Source organism: Vombatus ursinus, unplaced genomic scaffold (genome assembly GCF_900497805.2).
Source record: "Vombatus ursinus unplaced genomic scaffold, bare-nosed wombat genome assembly UNPS02004704.1, whole genome shotgun sequence".
Taxonomy (NCBI): Eukaryota; Metazoa; Chordata; class Mammalia; order Diprotodontia; family Vombatidae; genus Vombatus; species Vombatus ursinus.
The window spans coordinates 155673-169268 of NW_020944482.1; the positions used below are offsets into that span (position 1 = coordinate 155673).

Below are 13596 nucleotides of genomic sequence, written 5' to 3' on the forward strand. Positions count from 1 at the left end.
CACTTTATACTCCCATCTATCTGATGGGACAGAGATTTAAATGTGAGGTTTCCTGTTTTTGTTTTAAGCTGCTCTTTACAGTCTCATTAGTATTTTAAGTCTAGCTGATTAATGCATGTATATATTTAATTACACGGATAGAGTTCAAAGGGGCTAGGAAGTTTTGTTTCTATCTTTGGGAACATACACTAGTCACTGGTTAACTGTTTGAGGATGGAGATAGAGCTTTTTTTTTTGTATTTCATTAGAAATTGTGCTGTGTCCTGACCTTTCCATCTCCTACTCAAGCATTGTGTCCCCTAAGAAAACGTTGCTTGGGGCCAGGCTGGGCATCCTCTATCTGCCCCAAGCAAACCATTTCACCTGTACCAACACAAAGTATCTACCACCTCCTGCTTGCAACTCAATCTCCCTACAGGGATACAGAGAACTTTAGGTGCAAGGAAGAACAACCCTCCTTTCAATTTCAGGTCTCCCATCTCCTGATATACCTGTCTTTTGAGGGTAGAGGAGTGGCACTCTCCATTCAATGATGAACATTCTGACACCTGATTATACCCTTTACATCCCAGTGACTATGAACCAAACGCCACTCCATACCTCCTATCACCCTATTCCTCATTCTTAATCCCCCTCCAACCTCCCACTCCTAAGTTTCATTATAAATCCACCCAGCCCCTCCACTGTGACTTCTGGAATGCCTGTACCACATAGGCAACAAATTTCCCTTAATCTTAAAATTAATCCTCTCCTACTCCTTTTGTCTACTAGCTCTTACTGAAAACTAGATTTCCCCAGATGACACAGCCTCCCTGGTCACCCTTTCCAAAAGTGGCTGCACCTTCACTCATTCTCATTGGTTCACTGGTGGAAGCAGGAAGAGTTGGAATACTCATTGCTCCCCATTGCCACTTCCAGGTTCTCTTCCTTCCTCTATCCCTCAGTAACCTCTCTTTCTTTGAGGTTTGTGCTATTCACATCTACCACTCAATCAAAATCCTAGTAGCTATAGGTATCTATAGCCTATCTATAGCTGTAGGTATCTATAGGCCTTTAGGCCATTCCCCTTTTTTTCTCAATGATTACAATATCTGACTTACAATTTTTCTTTCCTTCCCAACAGCTGCTGTCAAATTGGGAGACCTCAATATACAAATTGATTCTCCCTCAAATACCCTAACCACACAGTTCTTCATTCTACTTACTTTCCATGAGCTACTCCTCCATCTCACCTTAGCCACACACAAAGATATCCTTGATCTTGCCATCACTCAGAAATGTACCACAAATTTACAAATGTAAATATTCAAGAATTTTTATATCTCCTTATCCAACTATAATCTGTTGGCTTTTCACCTCTCCCTTTGCATTATCTTATATAACCCTACTCTATCTGCACCATGACCTCCAGTTCTTTGACCCCTCAACTCTCTTTAAGGCCATCTCCCCTACATAAGCCACTCTCTCCTCTTCTCTGTACATTAACTCCCTTTTGAACTAATTCTACTCCTCACTGTCCTCCTCTCTTGATTCCCTACTCCCCTTATCAAATTACCAATTATGCCCAGCCAAACCTCAGCCTTGGATCACTCTTACCATTTATCTCCTTCACACCCACACATGTACTGGATGGAGATGGAGAAAATCACACAACAATTCTGACTGGATTCACTACAAATTTATGTCACATAACCTAAAGCAAACTCTCACTACTGCTAGGTAATCCAACTATACTTGTCTTATCAATTCTCTATCCCATTGTCCACAGTAGCCCTTCCAAACTTTTTTTTTTATCATTCCTCAAACCTCCCAAGGCTCCCTTCTCAGCTGAGAACCTTGCTTCATATTTTACAGAAAAGATAGAGGACATTTGTGCTAAGTTCTTTTTCTCCCTCTCTTTCTCATCTTCTATCACTCCAGTGTCTTCTGCCACTTTCTCCTACTTCACCCCTGTTTCACATGATGAAGTAAGCCTTACTCCTTACCAAGGCTAACCCCTCCACTAATTCAAGTGATCTCATTCCATCCCATCTCCTCTAAGAGATTGCCCTCCTCTGTGATTCCTCACTCTTTTACTTATTTTCAATCTTTCCATCTCTACTGGCTCATTTCCTACTGCCCATGTCTCTCCTATCCTGAAAAAAACCCTCACTTAATGATTCCATCCCCATTAACTATAATCCCATATCTCTTCTGTCCTTTATAGCTAAACTCTTCAAAAAGGCAATCTACTCTAGGTGCTTCTACTTTTTCTCTATTACTCAATATTCTCTCCTCCTTAGGAGGGAATAACATACACACTCAATTGGGTATGGAAATCTGTCTTACCCTACAGGAAAATGGGGGGGGGAGGGGACAAGAGAGTAGGGAGATGATAGAGAGGAGGGCAGATTGGGAAAGGGGGTAATCAGAAGCAAGTACTTCTGAGGAGGGTAAGAGTCAAAAGAAAGAATAGAATAAATGGGGAGGTGGGATAGGATTAAGGGAAATAGAGTTAGTTTTTCACAGCCTGTCTACTATGGAAGTGTTTTGCATAACTGCACATATATAACCTATATTTAGTTGCTTCCCTTATCAATGAGGGTTGATGGGGAGGGAGGAAGGGAGAAAATTTGGAACCCAAAGTTTTAAAAACACATGTTTAAAAAAAAGTTTTCATATGCAACTGGGGAATAAGAAATACAAGAAACGGGATACGGAAATCCATCCTGCCCTACAGGAAAATTGAAGGGGAAGGAGATAAGAGAAGAGGGGGAGAGATAGAAAGGAAGGCAGACTAGGGGAAGGGGTATTCAGAATGCATGCCATCTTGGGGTGGGGGAGGAGCGAAATGGGGTGAAAATTTGGAACTCCAAATCTTGTGGAAGTAAATGTCGCAAACAAAAAAATAAATAAAAATTATCAAAAAAAAATACTCTCTCCTCCTTAACATTCTCTTTTCTCTAGGTTTGCAGGACACCACTCTCCCCTGGTTTTCCTCTTATCTATCTGACCACTCCTCCTCTGTCTCCTTTGCTAAATCCTCTTCCAAATCACACCTTGTAACAGTAGGCATCCCTCAAATCTCTACCCTGGGCCCTTTTCTCTTAACATTCTATACTACTTCATTTGGTAATCTCACCAGCTCCCATGGATTTAATTACTATCTCTATACTGATGATTCTCAATTTTACCTACCCTGCCTCAATATCTACTGAGTTTCAATCTCGTATCTCCAGTTGTCTTTCAGATATCTCAAATTAGATATCCAATAGACATCTTAAACTCAGTATGTCCAAAACAGAACTTAGTATCTTTCCCCCCAAACACACCCCTCCTACCTTCCCTATTAGAAGACAACACCATCTTCCTGGACTCTCAGGTTCACCCAAGGCCTATCAATTTCACCTTTGCAACATCTCTGGAATATGCTCCTTTCTCTCCTCTAACACTGTCACCACTCTAGAACAGGCTCTCATCACCTCATGTCTTGATTACTGTAATAACCTGCTGGTGAGTCTGCTTGCTTCACATCTTTCCTTGCTCCAATTCATTCTCCATTCAAACACTAATGTGAAGCTATTCTTGAGCTCAAAGATCACTGCAGATGGTGACTGCAGCCATGACATTAAAAGATACTTGCTCTGTGGAAGGAAAACTATGGCAAATCTGGACAGCGTACTAAAAAGCAGAGACATCACCTTGTCGACAAAGGTCTGTATGGTCAAAGCTAAGGTTTTTCCAGTAGCGATGTAAGGCTGTGAAAATTGGACTGTAAGGAAAACTGAGCACCAGTCAAATACTGAATCTAAAGCATAAACAACTTTGGCCACATAATGAGAAAGGAGAACTCATTAGAAAAGACCTTAATGTTGGGAAAGATTAAGACAAAAGGAAAAGGGGATGGCAGAGGATGAGATGGATAGATACTATCCTAGAAACAATGAATATGAACTTGGACAGACTTTGAGAGATAGTGAAGGAGTCATGTCTGACTGAACAACATGTCCCTATCAAGTTGATTCCTGTCTCTGGGCCTCAGTTTTTTCATCATAAAATTAAGAAGTTGGACTAGATGGCATCTAAAGTCTCTCAGCTTCAAATCTATCATCCTCTGAAATTAACTGGAGAGATATTCACTGCTCATGGTTGAGCTGTGCCAGTAGAACTACATAAAACTGTATACAATCTTTATAAGAACAAAATGTCTAGGCAAATGAGAAAAAGTACTAATGAAAGCAGGTATCATAGTGTTGTTATTGTTGTTGCTCAGTCATGTTTGTGACCTCATTTGGGGTTTTCCTTGGCAAAGATATTGGAGTGGTTTGCCATTTCCTTTTCCAGCTCATTTTATAGAGGAGGAACTGAGGCAAACAAGGTTAAGTGACTTCCCCAGGGTCACACAGCTACTGAGTGTCTGGGCCTGATTTGAATTCAAGAAGATGAATCTTCCTGACTTCAGGCCTGGCATTCTATGTACTGTAACACCTAGCTGCCCTCATAGCATTATACCAGACCTCAGACTACATTATGAAACAATAATAATCAAGACTATTTGGGTAAAAAAGAAAGGTTATTTATGTAACCCTTGTCTCAAAACCCATTGGTATTAAACTTTCTCCTTATTGATGGCGCTGCCTGTCATGCAGTTGGTGAGAGGAGAGAGAGCTTCAATCTTGGCCGGTCCCTTTTGAGATTCTTCAAGCAGTGAGTTGCTTCAGTGATTCTGGCTTCCAGCTTTTAGAGTGAAGATGGAAAAGGCAAACTCCACTTCAGATTGCTGAAGAAAAAAGAATCTGGAAGACATGAGAGGAGATGGCAATCTCCATCAGCTTGATACTCTAGAGACTTTGGGGGAGCTTCGCCCTTCAGTGAGATTGAGCTGAGTTATCTTGCCTCCATGGAAGACCTTCACTCTGTCTCATCTAATGTGTATTCTCCCTTCTCTGATTTCTGTTTTGCTATAATTTAGATAAAAAGTTTTCTTTGGTATTCGCTATGTGTGTTCGTTGTGGAACTGATATTTGGTAGCAGAGAGGTCAAGCTTTGGATATAGAGCCTGAGGTTGCCATTCCCCCTAATAATAATGAGACAAAGCTATTAGAAGTTAGATTGAATCTAATCATATCTCACTAGACTATTAATATTTAAGAAAGCAGGTAGATATAATCTTAGCCTGACAACCTGTCTTTCTGGCAAAGCAGCCTCCAGTCCCAATTTCCTGCTTCCTTGCTGACTGAAACAAAACTCTTCCTTGGAGAATGGTGGGGGGAAAAGAGGGCTAGAGATGTCTATTCTGCCTCCCTTCAAGACACACAGTGATAGGCCTGGCCACAGGTGGGCTTCTCATTACATGTAGGGTTATTAACTCTACATTTACTTAGTAAATACTCCTAAGTCAAAGCTAAATCTGACTGACTATCTGGTAATCAATGGGGAGCACACTCAATATGGGCTGATGAATACAAGAAAACCACTCCAACTCTTAGGACTCTGAGAAATAGAAGTAGTTAACCATCCTCTGGGGGCCTTAACTAACAATCTAAGGGGAAGCTGGGAAGTGAACCTAGCATTAATGCTGCATAAAGATTAAAATAGAGGACAAAGCAGATACTTTTTAATTGTGTAATAGCTAAATAAACTATGGTACATGAAAATAATGGAATTTTACTGGGCTCTAAGAAACAACGATCACAAAAAATATAGAGAAGCATGAAAAAACATGAATTGATGCAACGTGAAGAAAGCAGAGCCAGGAAAACATTATACCCAATATTACAATAATTTAAGTGGAAAGAATAACAACCACAAAATAATTAAAAATGAATGTTACGAAATTATATGAAAATAACCTTGGCCCCAAAGCAGTGCTATGAAAAGACTTCTTTGTATAGGTGTGAGATCCATAGGTGTGGAACATTGCATGCAATGTCAGGGTTTTTTCAATGCATGGATTAGTTCTGCTGAATTTTTTCTCCTCTTCCTCCTTTCCTTTCCTTTTTTTATGTAGAAAAAGGAGAGAGACAGACAGACAGAGAGACATACAGAGACTTCCTTATTCTAGGAATCTGAAAAGTTTAATCATCAGATTATCAGGAGCTAATCTGGAACTGGAGCTCTTAGGACAAAATGAGAGAGAAGCACTAGACTGTTCAAGCCTTGTATATGAATTTGGGATTCAGTTACTCATAGAAACAAACCACAAGCTGATGAAAGCACAGATTGTGAGGGAAAATGTGGATAAGTATAGTTTCATATTTGAACTGCAAATAGCCATTCTTGGAGAGGCATATTTGAAAGAAAAACCACTCCCATGAGGGAGGAGGATGCTGAAAGGTTGCCATGTTTGGCTTTTTCTAAATAGTTTTCCCCCATTTCCCCCAAAATATCATACCCCCTCATCCTCCCAGAAGTCCAACCTTTATTAAAAATATGTAGTTATTGTTAGAGGACCTGAATCCCATAGGTGCTATTTACTATTTTTGTGACCTTGTACACATCATTTAAACTCTTAGGAACTCTGTTTCTTCATCTGAAAAATAAGGGGGTTGGACCAGATATTCTCTAATGTCCCTTAAAGCTCTAATTTCTATAATACCATGACTTAGAAAAACAAGGAGGAAGACAGAAGGAATAGCATGTGGGCAAAAACAGAAATAAGCATGAACTCCTGGAGGATGAGTGAGACAGATTGGCTGAAACAAAAGGTTCAGTACTGAGTGATAAAGTTGGAAAGGTTGGTCTGGGCTAAATTTTGGAAAGCTTTGAATGCCCAGCTAAGTAACATGGATTTTATTCTATAAAATACTATCACATCATTTCCTAAGGGGAGATTTTGTTAAGCAACTGAAGGAATGACAGTAAAGAAGTAAGAAGAGTGGGAAAAGAGTGCAGAAAGGGAAGGCTGGGGACTTCAAAGACAAAATCTATCTACTTCAGGGGCAGCTAGGTGGCGTAGTGGATAGAGCACTGGACCTGAGTTCAAATCCGGCCTCAGACCAAACATTTGACACTCACTAGCTATGTGACCCTGGACAAGTCACTTAACCCCAATTGCCTAAAAAAAAAAAATCTATCTACTTCATAGTGTTCCTGAGGTTCAGCTCTATTCCTAGGGATTTAGCAATTGTTTTGCCCAGAATCTTCAGGTATATACCCTCCTACTCAAAGACCAAAGCCTCATAAATAAAATTAGTTCATATTTACCTTAGCAGGAAAGTTCACAAACATCTTTGAAGATAATAGAAGAAATGAGGAGATACATTTACCTAGCTGGTCAGTATTTCAAAGCTAAAAATAGGCCTTTTTTGTAAATTCTTTGATTGTGCAATTCCTTAAACCAATCCTTCAAGAACAGGAACGAATGAGCAGTGCTTAGAGGTAAACATTCCATCTGGTTGAAACCAGAATTTCCTTTATGGGGGGAAGGAAAAGAAGAAAGAGGGAGGATTTTGTTCCCTTCCCCCATCCCAGTTTAGTTTATGTAAACATAGAAAATAAAAGGCAGATAGCAGAAGTGGTAAGAAAAAAAAAAAAAGCAAAATGGTTATAACTTTAGTAAGTGTGATGGATTTCTCCTTGAATGGATTTTAAAAGGAAGCTAGCCTTTTAATCACACTCATCACACTCCCTGGGGCCATCAAAAAATGTTAAGCCTATAAGCCCAAGAGAGAAAGGCTCTGGAAACCACTTATCAATTCTCTTGCTACTGCTACAATCTCTACCCCACTACCACTGCCCTCACTTTACAATTCTGAAGGAAAAAGTCTCAACTTTGTCCCCTTCTTAACTCTGTATGGAGGAGGTAAAAGTACACAAAGCTAGAAGCTTGCTTTGCCTGGGGCAGCAGTATGTTTGCTGTGTCATATAGTAATGCTCAGCCAGAGAACTAAGGAAAAGAGGGAATGGGGGTACTGTGGGTATATATATGGTTTATTGAGGCCTAAAAAAAGGGACTTGCATCCAGCTGAGGCCAGTTTCATTGCCTCAGTAATGGACTTGGGGCACAGACTGAGGCTTGTGGAAGATGAATTCCTCAGCATGGGAAGAGACTGAGATAGCTTTTATAGTCTAGCCCCTGAGGAAACTACCATCAAAGGGAAAGGAGTCAGAAAGTGAATCATAGGGAAACATAAAAGAAAAAAAAAACACTGAAGTTGTCAAAGATCTCAGGAGGGAAAATTGAAAATTAGAACCAATGGGAGGGACCACAAAAAAGAAGAAACAAAACAGAAGAAAATAAAAGAGCAAATAGTATACTTCAATCTGTATTCAGTCTCCATAGTTCTTTCTCTGGATGTGGATAACATTTTCCATCATGAGACTTTTGGAGATATCTTAGATCCTTGCATTGCTGAGAAGAGCTAAGTCTATCAAAGTTAGTCATTATACAATGTGGCTAACTTGGAGAGAAAGTTGAACCAACATGTGGTTGGCAACAGTGGAGCAGAAAAGGAGTAAGCAGCTTTCAAAGATTTGGTGTACAGTACTGCATTTACTCATCTGGGCCATTATACTTGCAAATATCAAGACTAATTTGATGAAAATGATGGGGAAATTCAGAAGTTGCTAAGTGAAAATTGAGAACTTCACAGGTTTTAACAGCAGGATAGTTTGTTTCTAAGAAAGAAGCATTTAACTCCACCAAAAGTACAGTGCAAGAAAAGCTTAGAGAGATACAGGATTCTTGGCTCAGTAAGAAGGCAGAGGAAATTCAGTTTTACATTGATAGTAACAATCCAAAGCATTTTTACGATGCTCTGGAGGCTTTTTATAGGCCACAGACTTATGGTACATCTCAACCACTCAGCACTGATGATGATAAGGACATAATACTCGAGGGATGGACTGAACACTTCCATAGTGCTCTCAACACACCATCATCAACTAATGCTGAAGCCATTGACAGTATACCTCAGGTTGAAGTCAATTCTTCTCTAGTCAAACAACCAACTGAAAAGAGGTTTGAATGGCGTTAGGTTCTTCTCATGTGACAAAGCACCTTATGCTGATCCTATTCCAGAAGGAATTTACAAAGCAGAGCATCCACTGCTTATACAAAAGCTGACCAAATCTTCCAGGTTATGTGACAAGAGGAGGTTCAAGGGGCTCAAGGATGCCTGCATTGTCCATCTCTATAATGGTAAAGAAAATAGATTATCCTATGACAATCACAGAGGGGTCTTTCTCTTGTTAGCAAGATTATTTTTTGTAATCCTTTTTTATTTTAGAATTGAATACTAAAACTGAAATACATAATAAGCAAAGAAAAAAAACATAAACTTAAATATTAAAATTTAAATATAAAATAAAAGGAAAAAATGTTATGTGCACAGCAGAATGTGAGAGAGGATTCAAAATATACAACAATAAATTTCCATTTCAAGAAAGCCTATATATTAAGCACTATGCATAGTGTTGAAAGCTGTCCATCTTTTCTTTGCTTCCTTGTAGGTTTCTTTTTTTTATTTTCTTCTTTGCTGTACACTTTTTACTTTGTTCTTTTTTTCCCCTTCCTCCCCTCCTCCCACCCTCTGGAGTCTACAATTAAGTGTGGATATATTTATATAGAGAGATTTATATATACATACATATACATACATACATTCATACATACATACATATGTATTTGAACATATACTTTCCCTAAGAGATTCTACTCCTAATCTTTGTTTTTATATTTGTGCATATCTCTTATTTCCTATCCATCCTGACTCCTCTACTTTACTTTTACCTGCTACCTTGTCCTCCTATTACTTAGCCTACCCCCTACCAAAGATCCCTCCCTTATCTTCCCATTCCCATAAATCTAAACACCCTTTTATATGCCCCTTCTTCACCCTCCCCTCTAAAAATTCCTCCTTTATCCTCCCTAGGATCCCTCCCTTATCCTCCCATTCCCATTAATCTAAATCCCCTTCCATATGCCCCTTTAACCTAGTCCCTCACGCTCCCCTCTAAAGATCCCTTCTTATCCCCTTAGCCTCCATGTCTCCTTAGCATTTTATTTCTTTCTAAATTTAGAAAACTTTTATTTAACCCATTCCTGATGAAAGTAAGTTTCCAGAACTACCAGCCCTTCTCCCCTATCTAATTCCTGTATTGGGTCTTCCTCTCACACTTCATTTGTATAAGATAATTACTCTTTTAAGGGTTCCTGAATGGTTTTACTTTTTGAAGTCATATCATATTCAGGTCTACCCCAATCTTTCTTATGAACTACCCAATTACTAATAACAACCTTAGACATACATTTTATATTTTATATACATAAAGTCTGTCCTTATTGAGTCCCTTATAATTGGTCTTTGGTATGTATCTTATGTTTCTCTTGGCTCTTGTATGTCAAATCTTCTATTAAGTTCAGGGTTGTTGGGTTTGTTTATTTTTTTTTAACGAAGTCCTGAAAGTCTGACAATTCACTAAATGTCCTTTTTTTTTCATTCAGGATTATGCTTAGCTTTGCTGGGCATGAGATTTTTGGCCGGAACCCCAGTTTGTTTGCTCTTCAATATATAGTGTTCCAAGACCTACGATCCTTTAGCGTCACCACTGCTACATCTTGTGTGACTGTAATTGTGACACTGCCATATCTAAATTGCTTTTTTCTTGTTGCTTGTAATATTTTTTCCTTGAGCTGGGGGGGGAGTGGGTTTCGGCATTTGACTATAATATTCTTGTGGGTTTTCTTCATAGGATCTCTTTCAGGTGATGATTGGTGGATTTTTTCTATTTCTACTTTCCTCTCTTGTTCTAATGCTACAAGACAATTTTCTTTAATTATTTCTTGTATAATTGTATCAAGATTCATTTTTTGCTCATAGCTTTCAGGTGGTCTGATTATTTTTGTTTTGTCCTTTTCTTTTCTTTTCTTTTTATTAATTTATTTTGATTTATCAACAATCACTTCCATAAGCTTTGAGTTTTAAATTTTTCTCTCCCTCCCTCCCCACCTCCCTCCCCAAGATGGCACACAATCTGATATAGGCTATACATATGCATTCCTATTAAACATATTTTCACATTAGTCATGTTGTAAAGAAGAATTAGAACCAATAAAAGAAACCATAAGAAAGAGGAAACAAAACAAAACAGAAAAAAAAATAGCAAATAGTATGCTTCAATCTGCATTCAAACTCCATACCTCTTTCTTTGGATGTGGATAGCATTATTTTGTCCTCTTGATCTGTTCCCCAGATCAGTTGTTTTTCTTATAAGATGTTTACATTCTTTTCTAATTTTTCATTCTTTATATTTTGTTTTATTCTTTCTTGGAACCTTATGACTTCACTGGCTTCCTTTAGCTCAGTTTTGATTTTCAAGGAGTGGTTTTCTTCCTTAAGATTCTAGATCTCCTTTTCTAATTGGTTGACTCTCTTTTCATAATCTTATTTTTCTTGAATTGTTCTTTTTTTTTTTAGTTTTTCCTCAATCTCTCTCATTTGATTTTTAAAGTCTTTTTTTAAATTCATCTATGAATTCTTTTTGGATTACTCTTTGGGGTAGAAGAGGGTTTCTTTGCCTCACTATCCTCCTCTGAAAATGAAACTGGTCTTCTCTATTTCCATAGTAGCTCTCTATGGTTGGATTCTTTCTCCTTTGCCTGTGCATTTTTTTTTTTGTAATCACCTCTAGGCCTGGGGGTATGGGGAAGGGAGTTTTCTCTGATCTTGAACGCAAACCAAGACCTTCAGCCTCCTGTAAGTGCTCATAGCCAGTGGTGTCCCTGCCCCCCTGCTTCTGCACTCACTCAGTGTGTGCTGGTTCCTTCTTGCCTGGCCAGCACAGCTGTGTCTGGCATTCCTTGTCAGCAGAGGTCCCTCGATTTTCCCCAACTCCTCTCACTGACCCCAGGGGTAAAAGTTCCTGTGGCTGGGGCTGAGGCAGCCTCCCAACCCAGCTAACCCCAGGGCTTGTGGCTTCTTGTTTAAGGGGTTACTAGCCTGGAGGTGTTTACTCTGCACAGAGACCTTATCTGGGAATTTTTCTTCAGATCTTCTCAGATTGTCCCTTGAGGACCCCTGTTCTGCCCCTTTTCTTGTTTATTTTTACCACTCTATGTTTGCCCCGAGGAGCTGATTTATCTTTTTTGTGGAGTAAAATCTTGAGAGCTTGGAATTTTCTGACCTATTCTGCCATCTTCCCAGAATCCTCCCCACAAACAAGATTCTTGCTAGAGTCCTACTTGATAGGCTGATCCTTCACCTGGAAGATGGTCATCTACCCAAGAGCCAGTGTGGGTTCAAAAAGGACTAAGGAACAGTCAATATTGCTACCAAACAACTCCAGGAGAAATGCCAGGAGCAAAACAGAGCCCAATGTTTATTGATCTGACCAAGGCTTTTGATACTATCAGTCATGAGGGCTTGTGGAAAATCACTGCAAAATTTGGTTACCTACAGAAGTTCATCAGTATTGTATGTCAGTTCCATGATGGCATGTTTGTATGGGTTCTGGATAATGGATGGTGCTCTCTTGCTTTTCCAGTCACCAATGGAGTGATGCAGAGCTGTGTGCTTGCTCCCATGCTTTTTAATATGATGTTTTTTGTGATGTTCAATGAGACAAAAATGGCAACATGGTCAACTACTGCACTAATTGTAAATTATTTAATTCAAAAAGGCTACAAAACCAAGACTAACATGGATGGAGAGTTGGTATGCAAATTTTTGTTCACACATGATTTTGCACTCAAAACAGACTTGAAGGCTGACATGTAACAGAGTACAGATCAATTCTCTGCCACTTATGCTAATTTTGGCCTGACAATTAACATCAAGAAGACAGAGGTTCTTTATCAGAGAACCAGCACTACACCATCCATATATGGAACCACTGGTTATAACAAACAGAGAAATTTTGAATATTGTGGATAAATTCACTTACCTTGACAGTACACTTTCCAGGGATGTAGACAGATGATGAGGTTGACATATACATTGCCAGAGCTAGCTTAGTGTTTGGGAGGCTCCAAAGGAAAGTGTGGGAGAGAAGAGGTATTAGACTCCATACCAAACTGAAAGTCCACAAAGCCATTGTACTGACCTCATTAGTGTATGCCTGTGAAACCTGGACAGAATACTAAAGCCATGCCAGGAAACTGAATTGTTGCCATTTGAATTGTTTTAGGAAGATTCTAAGGATCACCTATCAAGAGAAGGTGCTGGACACTGAAGTCTTTTCTTGAGTTGAACTGCCAAGCATTCAAACTCTACTGCAGAGAGCACAATTCCAATGGGCTGGCCATATTATTCAAATGTCAAACATTTATTTGCCTTAAAGACTATTTCACAGAGAACTCACGCAAGATAAATACTCACATGGAGGTCAGATGAAGCAATACAAGGACACTCTCAACATCTCTCTGAAGAACTTTGGAGTTGATGTGAGACATGGGAGACACTGGCACAGGACCACCCAGCATGTATGCCTGCATCAAAGAAGGCATTGTGCTCTATGAGCAAAGCAGAATTGCCAGTAGCTCAAAATAAACATGAAATGGCAAATTTAGAGACATCTCCACTCCAAATGTTCAATGGACTATTTGTATCTGACCTGTGGTAGAGCCATCCGATACGTCTGACAGCAAGAGTCAGACACTTGGTACCTTGAACCCAT

The 13596-nt window shown here is 39.3% G+C and overlaps 1 long non-coding RNA gene across 1 annotated transcript; it reads right to left on the bottom strand.

Annotated features, from left to right (window-relative positions):
- Window positions 1-4539: 4539 nt before the first annotated feature.
- LOC114027107 lies at window positions 4540-13336 on the bottom strand. The gene is made up of 3 exons (XR_003567209.1): window positions 13299-13336; window positions 8893-9113; window positions 4540-4775 (listed from the first exon to the last, which is right to left on the bottom strand). It is a non-coding gene; the product is annotated as an uncharacterized LOC114027107 (long non-coding RNA).
- Between the last annotated feature and the right edge of the window lie 260 nt (window positions 13337-13596).